The sequence below is a fragment of the Helianthus annuus genome, chromosome 8 (assembly GCF_002127325.2).
Source record: "Helianthus annuus cultivar XRQ/B chromosome 8, HanXRQr2.0-SUNRISE, whole genome shotgun sequence".
In the NCBI taxonomy this organism is placed as follows: domain Eukaryota; kingdom Viridiplantae; phylum Streptophyta; class Magnoliopsida; order Asterales; family Asteraceae; genus Helianthus; species Helianthus annuus.
Window position 1 is genome coordinate 27,484,714 of NC_035440.2, and position 14,365 is coordinate 27,499,078.

The following is a 14,365-nucleotide window of genomic DNA, read 5'->3' on the forward strand; positions in this document are numbered from 1 at the left end:
AGTTTGTGGGGTTTGATATTTTTATTATTTTGGAATTTGATTTTATTATTATTATTATTATTATTATTATTATTATTATTATTATTATTATTATTATTATTATTATTATTATTATTATTATTATTATTATTATTATTATTGTAGGATCGTTAGACGTCCTGACGAGTCGATCAGAAGAGTGCTCAGACTGAATCAGAGGCGGAATTCATTGAATCAGTCTTTGTTTAGCTTGATTTCACACTTTAACGTCTCTTTTATTAATCTGCAAACAGTTTACAAGCTCCGGAGACAAACTGGCAGGGCTTCGCCGTTACATCACACAACTGATTACTATGTTTCGCTTGATCAGCCCACTATATATAGGCAAGTAGGTTTCGCTTATACGTACATGTACGTATAAGCGGAACCACATCACTACCTTATAAGCGGAACCTTCTTAATGACATTCAAGCGGAACCTATCCTATGACACATAAGCGGAACCATGTCTAAAACATGATTTCTCAATTTCCGTGCATAATACAAATAGCCCTAACCTAAGACTCGAACTAAGATGTAGTCGACAGACAACTGCACCAACAGACTCCCCCTTGAATGTTGACGGAATCTTCAGTGAGAGTCTTCAAGCATTGACAGCTCTTCACTCTTAATCGGTCTTCTTCAGGAACTCTTCCTGGAAACTTATCTACTTCAGAAACTTCTTCCTGGAATCATGTGCCTGGATCTTTCTCTGGATCTAACTCTCGTCAGACTCCCCCTATCATCGAACTGGGATCGCTGTCTGGTATTTGTTATCACCATTGAAATCAACTCCCGGCTTTAACAGATTAAGCTCTCCTCAGGTTCTGATGTATCTCCTGGCTTTCAGTAGCCACATGATCAGAAACCTGCACAACTCAAACATTCTATCACAAACAAACACAATTATGATTCAAATTAATGAATCAACTGATCATTTAAGAATATTTTCAAGAATTTTTCACATTTAACAATTTATTAAACTTTCCAAAATCTGATGAACCATTTCAAATCAATTTAACCAAACCTCTGTTCATCTTGTTTAGCCTTTGAGATTTTGAATATCAGCTTTTCACCATCAGTTGTCAAAAATCTTTTTGGATTTTCAAAATATAAATGCAAAAATTAAATGCAGAAATGAATTATGAACAAACATATTTTTGTGAGTTTGTGCAAGAGGATCATATTAGCTGTTGACAAGACACTAGCACCGTTAAGCTGTTATTTCATTTTAAGCTTTTAAACAGTTCGCATTGATTGCCGATATATTGATCCACTTAAATTCTCACAAAACGTTCAACCTGTTCGGGATACAGAATTAGTGTTTTAGAACTTAAACATCTACATGTGTCCCACCTCAGAATATACTCCCGTATCTAGACCCCAGTATTATGTCTTACAGGTGAGTATACCACAGCTGATATCTGTTAAGGGGTTATGTGCGAGGGCCGTGAAAGCTCAGGTCGATACTTCCGTATACGCAGAGAGATGACGGCTTTGACTTTCGGAGGGTCCCCTTTAGAGGATCTTTTAATTACAACAGCAGCGGCTTTCGGTGTTTCATCAGCATGTTGAGGGCGAGCTTATGTTTCAAAGCTTTTTGTAGAAAGTATTATCCGGGGACTAGGTCAGTATTTCCATACAGCAGAAGTCCCGGGATAATACCCCAGATATCAGATATCACTGAGTATAAAGACCTAGTATCTCAGAATAAGGGACCCTTCAAACAGGATTTCAGGGGTTACCTATATATCCTGGAGATGTTCCCCACGTAGACGCAAGTTTATTTTATATTTATATCCCAATCTGGTCTAATAATTCTGAGAAAACCTACCGGCACATCTTTAGCGAGACTGCTTAATTGCATTTATACATTACAAATCTTTAGCGTACTGTGCCAGTCTAGCTGATGTTCTATCATTTCCCCTTATTCGCACTAAAACTCATTTTTTTATTTTTCAATGTTTTTGACATTTTCAAATTTTCTAATTTTTTTAAAATTTTACTCCCCCTAAAATCAAAATATGTTTCAATTTTGATTTTTGGGAAAATTTGAAACAAACTGTACAAAGTTGACAACTTGATAAGAATCACTTCAATTCTCCATCCACCTGGCATAAACAATCAGAACTCCCCCTCTCAACAAACTATTTTTCCCATTGTGATCTCAAAACACTTAAGTTTGTTTTAATCAAAATGGTTTTTCCGAAAAATTAGTTTTGTTGATTTTATCTCTTGTAAAATTTTGGGGATCAAATCATGTAGTTAACTCAAGTTCAATTTAATGACCTTGATTAACCACTTGTAGGATTGATCTAATTCAAAATCTGAACCACTTGTATCAATCACAAACATACAGCTCAAACCTGTTTTTCAACCAATTACCATCTGTTGGTTGAATTCTCAAGATGCCGATTCCTACTCCATGATTACAAACCTGGGAGTTCCGGCAAGTCAGGTTTTTTTTTTATTTAAACAGATTCACCCAAGCCTGACGGTCCTTGGGTGATTTCGAATTCTTGTTCAACAATGGTGGAAAATTTGCATCATCCATTGTTAAACCTGAATTCTCCTTTTTTACCTCAACCAATGGCTCCTCTGGTTTTGACGAACCAGAATCATTGCCTGAGTGTGGCTTGTCTGACTTAGATGAACCAGATTCATCGCCGACACTTTTCATCTTCTTCTTTTCCTCTTTTGTCATCAGATTTGTATACGATGAATTCGTCTTGCTTGACTTTGCATTTGCAGAATTTGATTCATCAGAACTCTTATTTGATCTGTTCGGTGAACCCGAGGACAAAATCTTCTCGAGATACTCTCTCGCTTTCTTCCTCTTTTTCCTCTGTCTGTCTTTCTGCCCATGTGAAAGTTTAACTTTCTTTTCCTGAATTGTCTGTTCTTGAACTTTAGGTTTTAGAACCTTCTGTCCATAGGGCTTGATTTTGACTGGAATCTTTGTCAATTTCTGAGATTTAGCCCTCAATCTTTCATTTGATCTCCTTAGGCAATCTTTGGCAATATGACCTTTGATGTTGCAATTAAAGCATCTTCTGGTCTCATAACTCCAATTCTGGCAGTTAACAGCAATGTGTCCTTGATAACCGCATCAGTAATACACTCTGTTATCGTACCAATCACCATTTTCACACCAAACGCTCAGATCATAGCATTGTCTGGCTTGGTGCTATTCCTTCCTCATGTTTGATGGATTTAGCTTTTGAGCACTGTGGTCTGACCTGCACCACTTATTACCAACAATTTTTGAGTTTTCATTTTTTTCTTTTTGTAATTTTTCATTGCGATTGGATGATTGATCTGATGAGCTTTTATTTTCCTTTTGAACATTTTTCAATTTTTTCCCTTTTGTTTTTGTTCCACTTTCTTATTCAAAGGTTTTTGCTTAGAGCATTCTCCCTTTTCAGTCGATTGTAAAACAGTTTTCTGAAATTTTTCTTTTACTTTATTTTTATCATCAGATTTCTCATCACAATCTTCAACTTTGACATTGTCAAAGTTTGTGACATCGTCACTTATTGGAACTGAATTGATTGGTTTTGGACAAGGAAAATTCAAACTGTCTGATGCAGTCACAAAACCTATCAATTTCTTCTCAAGTTCATCAATCTTGTTTCTTGAACTTTCAGCTTCATTTTCAAGCTGAGATATTCTTTCAAGATGAGACTTGATTGAATTTTCATTCTCATTATTCATGTTTTCAAGAACAGACTTTTCATTTTCCAAAACTTTTATCTGTTCTTGAAATTTTGTCTCATTTGCTTTCAGATTTTTGTTTTCCAACTTAATCCAGAAATCCTCATCTTTTGAAGATTTCTTTTTGCTTTCAAACTCTTTTTCTAACTCTTTGATTTTCTTTTGAGCACATTCACCTTCTTTTTCCAATTTTATAATTTTCTGAAGATGGGAATTGATTATTTTTTGCTTTTCGATGTTGTTTTGACTAAAAACATTTCTCCCATCTTCAAGAATTTTTATTTGATCTTGAAAATCTTTTTCAATTCTTGATTTATCAAATTCAAAACTTTTAATCTTTTCTTTCAAAACTTTTGCATTTTCTTTCAATTTCTGGTTTTCCAATGGTTAACTGTTCAAGTTACTTAACAGTTTGTCATTTTCAGCTTTCAGTTTCTCACAATTTCCCTGAACCATAAGAATCTGTTTTTCATCACTTTACTTCTCATCTTTCAACTTCTTGACTTCTGATGTCAAACTTTCCGCATCCTTCAAGAGTTTGTCATTCTCAGTCTTGAAGCTGTCACATTTGAAGCACACTGTTTCAGAACTTGAAGTTTCATACTTCACAGATTCTTCAACCTTTGGCTCTTGTTCTTTCTCTTTCTTATATGTACCTGCACCAAAGATTGTAACAAAATCAATAGGATTTTCATTATCATCAATATAACAACCTCTTTTCATATCATATATCAAATTTTTTTTTGCTGCCCAACAAACATTAATTCTTTTGTTTATTTCTTTTATCATATCTAGATTCAAATCTTCCAAATTCATTTTTATCTTATCCAACATATCTCTCTTCTTTTGATAATTTTCATAATCGTGATTTTTAAGTTTTCTAATTAATTTATTCAGAGATAATTGTGAAAAATTATAATTTTCTCTCAAATTTTTCAAGCAATCATCCCATTCAGCTGATAAACAATTAGCAAACTTTGATATCTTATCAGCTTCTGTTATTACTATTTGATTTTCCTTCAAATAGTCAATCAAACGATCAAAACGTTTCTCCAAATCATCCAAGTTTTCATCTTTCTTGCTCAGAAAACATTCGAAACGTTTAATCCAAACCTCTTTGGGCAATTTCTGATAAGAACTACTAAGATATCCTCGATACCAATCATTCAACCTTTTTAGATCATTGTTTTCCTGCTCATCAAACCTCATTGTCATTTTTCAAATAATCCCGACAAATCTGTATTGTTCACAAAAGCGAAACCTGATTGATGTTCACACAAGCGAAACCACTTATGTTCAAATAAGCGAAAACTGCTGATGTGCACTAGAAGCGGAACTAATAAGATTATTCACTAAAGCGAAATCACAAAGTACAAACAAGCGGAACCAGTGTTTGCACCAACAAGCGAAACCTTAACAAGTCCTTTGAAGCGGAACCTTTCAAGCGGAACACTAAATTGTCACTTGAAGCGGAACTCCACAAGCAAAACCACTAAAAATGGCACTTGAAGCGGAACCTTTCAAGCGGAACCTTTGAATACGTGACACAGAAGCGAAACCTTCTGATAACTGACCGAATAAGCGAAACAACGATGTACAGAAAAGCAGAACTACACTATGTCCGAATAAGCGGAACCACTTCGCACATCAATTTGGTCCATTTTTAGTCCGTAATTTGGTCCGAAATTTTCAAGGATTTGTTAATGTCCAATAACACTCAGTCTGTGAAATTTTGATCCAATTTTGACCGTGAAAACTCCCTGAACTGATGAAAGAAGGTGTAGAAATCAGAATTTAGAGCGAAAAACGAGCTAAATGGTAAGAACTCTTCCTCCTGAGCTCTGATACCACATGTAGGATCGTTAGACGTCCTGACGAGTCGATCAGAAGAGTGCTCAGACTGAATCAGAGGCAGAATTCATTGAATTAGTCTTTGTTTAGCTTGATTTCACACTTTAACGTCTCTTTTATTAATCTGCAAACAGTTTACAAGCTCCGGAGACAAACTGGCAGGGCTTCGCCGTTACATCACACAACTGATTACTATGTTTCGCTTGATCAGCCACTATATATAGGCAAGTAGGTTTCGCTTATACGTACATGTACGTATAAGCGGAACCACATCACTACCTTATAAGCGGAACCTTCTTAATGACATTCAAGCGCTACCTATCCTATGACACATAAGCGGAACCATGTCTAAAACATGATTTCTCGATTTCCATGCATAATACAAATAGCCCTAACCTAAGACTCGAACTAAGATGTAGTCGACAGACAACTGCACCAACAATTATTATTATTATTATTATTATTATTATTATTATTATTATTATTATTATTATTATTATTATTATTATTATTATTATTATTTATCGTTATTATAACTAGGTATTGCTGTGCAAACACGTGGTTTCACAAATGAAAATATTCTAGTGATATTAATTGATTTTTGAAATAATTTTCAACGGGTCCTATAAGTAGTTATGTGAGTTAGTGAGCATTTCTTTTCTTTCTTCCGACTTGAGTTAATGCCAAAGGGAAATACTTTTCGACCTCATTAACGGGTCAAAAGGAGCCACACATATAGTTTTATCAATGTCATATTATTTAAAAGAGTAAACTGCCATTTTGGTCCCTGTGGTTTGGGCCCTTTTGCCATTTTAGTTCAAATCTCAAACTTTTTAAATCTGGATCCCTGCGGTTTCACTTTTGTTGCCATTTTAGTCCAAAAATGAAATCAGCAGATTCCCTTAGTTAAACCCTTAAATTTTGTCTTTATCTCGGGGGTATTTTAGTCATTTTTGTTTTATTATACTCATTATTAATTAAAAATAATAAACTAAATAAATTAGTTTGACCAAAACATCATCTTCCCCAGATGCATAAACCAAACCCCACCATCACAACTGTTTTCTCTCTGAATATCATTTGTTTCTCTCTAACCTAAACCAAACCCCACCATCACAACTGTTAGAAGAAGAAGATGATGCTCGGAAAGCCACAGTTCTAGGGTTCCGTCACCGATGTTTCTCTATTTCTACTCCAATCTCCCACCCCTCTCTTCACCCCTCTCTTATCAAAACTGTCGCCGCCACCATCTTCCAACAACCACCATCGCCTCCTCCGATAACCCCCTCCTCGCTCAAATCGCCACCATCCTCGACCCGGAAAACACTCAATTCAAAACCCTAATCTCTCACCTTATGTTCACCAGATAACATCCACCACCACACTCCACCCCTTACACCACCGCTGCCCTACCAAACCACCACCGCCGCACCACTACTGAACCACACTTACACCCACATAACCACCACCATCTCCAACCCCCTGCACTACCGCTGCCCTACCAAACCACCACTGAACCACCCTCACCCCACCGAACAACCACCATCTCCAACCCCCTACACCATTGTTGCCCTACCAAAACACTACTATTGTTGATGTTTCATTCTCTTAGACCCACACCAACGACCATCAAGCACCACCACACTTTCATTACCGTCGTCACCATCCCTATCCGCTCAACGATCTTCCGGTTGTGTCGACTTAGATATGAGTGGAGCAACAAGAACTGACGAGCAAATAGTAAATCTTGAAAGAAAAGTCGATTCAGATCTGAGTGAGAAGGGTGGGGATGGTGGTGGTGCAGTGTTGGTGTTAATGGAGGGGGGAGGAGGTGGCGGTGGTGAGAAGGGGGAGAGAGTAGCAGTAGTTTGGGTGAAATGGGGAAGATGTGATTAAATAGGGTCAAAGATTTATTTAGTTTTATTATTTTTAATCAATATTGAGTTATAATAAAACAAAAATGACTAAAATACCCCTGAGGATAAAGACAAAATATCAGGATTTTAGTTGAGGAATCTGGCCAAATTTAACTTTTGGACTAAAATGGCAACAAAAGTGAAACCACAGGGACCAAAATTTAAAAAGTTTGAGATTTGGACTAAAATGGCACAAGTGCCCAAACCACAGGGACCAAAATGGCAGTTTACTCTACTTACAAAAATGAATCTTCTATAATAATAATAGTTTACACCTATTTCAAGACCTTACGATTGAGATTATTTATTACATTTAACAAAGATAAATGATCAATCAGTGCTGTATTTTATCAAATTGGACAATTGGATAACATGTTTTATTTTTGTCCAATCTAAACATGGAAAAGTCCTTCCGATGACATAATACCTATACTGCATTCAAAAAAAAAGGCAATAAAGGTAAATTGCATATATGGCCAGACTATTATTTAAAAAAAGTAGTAATACAAAGAACAACACACACTATAACATGTTTATAAGGATTTCATCGGTCATAATTAGAACCCACACATACATGTTGATGACAATATCTATGGTTAGAAGGCCAATAATGTCTTCAACAAAGATTCTACTCTCACAATGACATAATCCATAACCTAGAATATCATAAAACACATCATGTTAATAGTATAAACTAAGCGAGCAATCATCTTTAGACAACTTTTCACAATCAGAATTAGAAATATCTTAATGATTTTAAAAGCCTTGAATAACTAAATTAACTTCTAACACTATTTCAGCATCTTAATAAAATTCATGTTATAGTTTAAGTACATAAATCTCGGAATTAATAACAATCTTCACCATAACTCATCATTATAAAGATGTGAAAGAACACAAACAAAAGTTGGGCCCATGATAACCCAATTTAACCAAAATAAAACCCCCTATAGTTCTATCGCTATGTGTCAAAAACCTTCTCACAACCAGCTGAATCAATCTCCATATTTTCATGCATGGTACCAAACATTAGAATGCTAAAATATCTATAAATCAATTACTTCTGAACAAAAGAAAACACCACATAATGCCCACATGAAAAAAACAAACCAACGCACCACCAAACAAACCTGTTAATCATGAAAAGGGGACACATAATTACTTACATTTGGGAGGTTCTGCCACTATGGGATAAAAAAAATAACCCAACTCCGCTAGATGAGTAAAAAAACTGGGATGTACCATTGTCATCTTCTCCCACATCTTCAACACAAAAGTCCCAGTCCAACTCAAGTTCCTTGCTTTTATCCCAAAAGAATCCTCATTCTCCTTCGACATGCAGCCTATAAACAATAGATATCAAAATAGAGAACGAAAACATTGTTAATAAAATAGAAAAGTACCATCCAAAACAAAACTTATATGCAACACCAACTGAACGAACACATTAATAATAATATCAAAAAACCCTTTTTGATTACTAGAATGTTTTCATAGCTAGGTACATCTCAAAACACCATCATATGAACTTAAAGTAGTTTTTATTAAAGTGTTTTGAGGAAAATTGTAAATTTGTATGTAGTGTACCTTCATCTTATGAAAATCGTAAATTTGTATTCAGTTGTGCATCTCTTTCAGAATTCAGTTTTGGACCTAAAGGATTAATGTTAAATTTCCATTTTTATGAGATAACATTCCTTCATCTAAAACTCTTTCTTAGAAGTGTAACCTAGTGGCAATTGAAAATTAAGCATTCAACAATGCTAACCTATTCACACCAGTTACATAACTGTATAGGCCTTGCTTAGATTCATTTTTCAATCGCCTTAACCTAACAGAAAACTTCATGTCAAATCGTCCACTTAGACATCCGTATCTACTACACCTTCCTCTTATAACAATTGTAAATTTGTAATCAAGTGTTAATCGCTTTTAGAATTCAGGTTTAGACCTAAACCATCTATGTTCAGTTTGCATACTCCTAATATAACATTTAGTTTCTACAAACTACATAACATAAACAATAAACTAACAATTTCTATTGTATGAGATTGTTCATTGGCTGACATAGGCGACTCCCAAATGAGCATGATATCAAACGTCAACTTATTGAACGATCCTTCTCGAATCGTCTGTTAAACATCCTTACACATTTCATACAGAGTTTTCGAGTTTTCGAAGAACAATACTCCACTCCACTAATTCTTCAAATATTCTTCGTTCTCACCTTTCCAACCGCCTTCAAATTCCTTCACCAATCCGCTTACCAACATCTTTAATCTCCTACAAAATCATGCAAAATCAAAATAAAAATAGATATATCCTGTTTACACCTACACACGCACATATGTTCAAAGCATCAAAACCACTAGCAGTAGTGATCTCTTCTACCTTCAAAACAGAGAGTTATATATATCTTCTAAACCCTTAAAAAAGATAAAAGATATAAATGAAAAAAGGAGCTACTAACTGGTTTAATGTAGATGCCATATCCTAGTCTTAGATATAACCAACCTCTAGTATGTACATCAAGCTTAAATGATGAGAAGTCTATCCATTGCACACTATAGCCCTCAAAGGAATCTCAAGAGAAAGAAACTACAGTAATGAAAAATCCTAAAATAGTAAACAATATATATGATTTTTGTATTTTATCAGCATATGTGAATTAGATTAAACCACAAAACACTACGTTTCCAGTAGGGTTCATCTTAAGAAACTCTGGAGTCTTATGTGAGACACCCATTTAAAATTTAGCAGCCATCTTGATTTCAGCACCAATATAATTAGCAGAAAATAGTGTCTTGTTCACATTCTTAATCAATCTTACATCACATTTAAAACTCTAAATCCACAAGTAATCAAACCAATTAAGCTTATATAACTACAATTTAATCAATTGACTCAGATAGTCAGATCCATACATAGTTAAGTAAAAAAATGCATTAAACGGGAATCAGACTATCCAGATGTTAAATTAAATTTGTGGAATAAAAAATTAGAGCTAGATGTAGCAACCAATGGAAAGGGATTTTGAGATAAAACGAATGAAAATACTTACTCAGATCCTTTTTGATACCTTTTTGGGTCTTAAATGCAATGAATCACCAATTGGAGCACTCCTTATCGATGATTTTCATATGAAACCAAAGAGCAATATACACAAAACAATAAAAGGAACACATAAAATAAACATCTAATACGGAAGGAATGCAGTTATCGTCGATTTACTCATAGGATGTTCAAGATGTTGTTTTAAATGATCGGATGTGCCTGAACAATGGATTGTGAAAGAAGATTGTGAGAATATCTGAAGGGAATGAAATTAATTAGGGTTTTATTACAAATATATCTAAATTAGGGAAGTAGTAAAGGTCGGGTCGGGTTATTCGGATTAGCAATCGGGTATCTGAAAAAATAACTTAGGAGGATGAGAGTGTGTGGAAAAGGCGGGAAAACACAACTGAGGTGAAATCAGGGAGTGACACGTATCATCCAATGGTTTCTTTTATATAATATACTAGCGGTAAGACCCGTGTGCAAACACGGGTGGTTTCTTAGAAAACCATGCATAACACATATTAATAGAAAGTATAAATAGGTATATAGATATTGTACCAAAACGTATTATCTATTATAACTAAAAGACAACAATAAACATAGATCATCGGTTAATATATCAGTTACATATGATTATTTCCATTCTCTTATTCAAAAAAGAGAGTATCCACCCATTGACAATGTAAACTGTTATAAACATAAGTACATATAAAAGATGTCTAACAAACTTAATAAAATTCGAATACAACTTAAGTTTTAACAAACATTAACTAAGAACATACGATCACCTGCCTAAACAACTTTCATCAAACCTCAATCAAGAATTTGTTACGCAGCAACATGTCCTTTGCTACATGTTGTGATCTGGTTAAATATGTTACTGGAGACAATGTCACAGCTGCTGATCCAACAATCTCCCTATACAACAGATGATACCAAAACCCTTCTTTATTAATGATTTTTATTTTCTCATCAACATCTCCCTGATTTGTCCTTTGAATTGTAGTTCAAAGTCCAGGGAGAACATGTCTTCTTCATCATCCATTTCAAGTTGAAGGTCCAACAAATCTTGGAGATCGTATGCATTCAGATTATATGCACTATCCATTTTAATCTCTTAAACACTACCATCTGATCTGATCAAAGTCAATACTTGGGTTTTTGAGCATGACTTCCACTTTACTATTTTTGGATCAGTTGGTTTTCTTGGGAAAAGAATTATTGAAGATGAGTTTGGTGACTGTGGTCTGCTAACTAAATTTGCAATGGATTCAGATAAAGAAGATGATGAGAGAATGTTTTTCGGAGTATGGATCTATAGAGACAGAGCAGCAGTTGTAGGATAGACTGAGTTTTGAAGAACATTTAGATCTTCAGCTCTAAGTTCTTCCAGCTTTTTGTAGGTCTCAGCTATCTTCAGTTTAGACTATCTGGCAATGGATCTAGCTGGACCATAACCAGCAGCCACAAGCTCTGCTCTCATTCTTTTAAACTTCAATGCCTCATGTGAATCCACTGTTTTCACTTTCTTCCAATTAGGTGGAGTTGGCTTTACCAGAGGATCATTGCGCATGTTTGTGATTCTGTCGATCCCTTCTCTAAGAGCATCTGCTGACCAGTTTTTGAATTGATCTTTGGTTGCATTATATGGTTTGTACTTCATAATGTGTCCAACATAATCATCCCTCAGTTACATCTGAATTTCAGGAATTCTTGGCCTCTCAGACATGGATTTACTCAGGTCCTTAGCATAGTCTTCAAGTTTTATGACTTTCCTAAGCTGAAATGATAACAACCTCTGGTATTCCCTGTCATCCATCCCTATGCTATTCTCTCTTTCTATAACCTCAACCTATGATACTTTTAGTTTCAGATACTCATCTAAGTTTTGAGGCTTCTAATAGCCATAAAGAGATGGGAAGGATCTTTTAGATGGATCCTCTATTGTGAAAAATGATTCAATTTCACCATTAACAATGACTAACTCTAGAGGATATTGAGCTTCCAGAAATGACTGATGGTATTGTAGCAATTAGAAGAGATGAAATAAGTTCTCTGGATGGAAATGATGAGCATGGACTATTTTGAATGGAGGCAGATGATACATGGATTGCTGATTTAATCTCCTCATCATCTTCTAACACAATATGACTTTTTCTCTTATGTGTGGACATGATTTCTGGTGTAGAAGAATGTTTTGGTAGTGAAGATGAATGTATGGGAAATATTTGTGACATTGGGGGTGGTTGGATTGTGGTTGGTGTAGTGAAAATGACCATGGCAGATGTTTGACAAACTTCTGTTGAAACAACTGGTGACTCAGCAGCTGCTTGGCTAACATCTGCTGATACTTTTATTATTTCAGCATCTATTGACAGAATGGGTGATGATGGTGTTGAAGCTATTTTCTCCTTCTTTTGTGGTGGTTTTTTGGAGAAGGTTTGGATTTAGGTTCAGCAGAGGATACAATTTCTATAGGATTAGCTTTTGAATCTGGTGGCAACTTTCTTGGTGAATCTTTCTCCCCCTTTTTGGCATCATCATCTTTCTCAAAGATTGATGTAGGGGTGGAGCCAGTAAGTTTCAACAGATATTCCTTAATATTCATAATGTCTGCTTGTGAGTCTTTATACCTAGCATCAACCAAATTTCTGATAAATTCCAAACTGAAATTGTAGTTACTTTCAGCCAAATTCCTCTGAGCTTGAAGGATGGGTTGAATAGAATTCCAAAGCTCATTGGCAATTTCCTGTGTGGTAGGTTGACTTTTAAAAAGCTCTGTCATATGCTTAATCAATTCTTTCATTTCAGCAACATCTGTTTCAATGGTAGACACTCTAACCATCAAATCCTTATAACTTAATTCATCACCTACTTTAATAGGATAATCTGAATTCCCACCTGTAGTGGTTGTATTCGTTTTGATAATAGGAGAAGACTCCATATCATCAGAAACAGATGCCCTTTTTTTCTTGGTTCTGGGGACTTCCCACTGAATCAGAGATTACAGTTGTAACCTCATCAGTGGTTGCCTTCAAGGGAGTCTTAATGATGTAACCACTGCCCAACTGATCTCCATTGGGTTCAACAGTTGTAGTGGCTACTCCACTTGAACTACCACCAAGAGTTTCGTAAAACTCAACGGTGATAACCTCCTCAACTGTTTGTAGGATAGCAGATTGAATTGGTTCAGACACAGTCATTTGTTGGGCTCTACTCTTAGTAATGTGTGGATGAGAGGAACTGTTTTGTTTTTGAATTTCAATTGCTTCAAACAGAGGTAATATTGTTGATGGAACTTGAGAAGAGTGTTGTGGTGTAGAAAGCGAGATTGCCCTGGGAGAGGGGCTTTTAAACATACTTTTATATGAAAGGTCTACTTCATGTTGTGGTGTCCCTGTGCTTACAACATGATCCTTTTGTGAGGATACATGAGGAGTTTGGATGGGTTGAGATCTTTCCAACAACTGTGAGGAAGTAGCAGCAGTGGTTTCAAGTGACATTTATGTTGTCACTGTATTAACCTCTGGGATCTCATCTTCCGGAGGAACCTTTTTATTTTTTTTGGTTTTGGTGGGCTTTTTGGATGTGGCAGGTTTCTTTTTGCGTTTTGCTGGTGTGTGTTTCACAACACCGGTTGTGGTCTCATGATCACCAGGAGCAGTTGGCTCAACAACAGAGGTTTGAGCAACGGATGTGGACGCATCTAAAACACGCTCATCCCCCTTTGTTTCTATTTTCAAAACTTTTGACTCTTTATCAATAAGTCTGGTAAAAGTTTTACTTGTAAGACTATTTATTTGAAAA

At 35.5% G+C, this 14,365-nt stretch overlaps 1 long non-coding RNA gene across 1 annotated transcript; it reads right to left on the reverse strand.

The window, feature by feature from the left end:
• Window positions 1–8,672: 8,672 nt before the first annotated feature.
• Window positions 8,673–10,796, reverse strand: LOC110942019. Its single transcript, XR_002594562.2, has 3 exons — window positions 10,560–10,796; window positions 9,726–9,781; window positions 8,673–8,841 (listed from the first exon to the last, which is right to left on the reverse strand). It is a non-coding gene; the product is annotated as an uncharacterized LOC110942019 (long non-coding RNA).
• Between the last annotated feature and the right edge of the window lie 3,569 nt (window positions 10,797–14,365).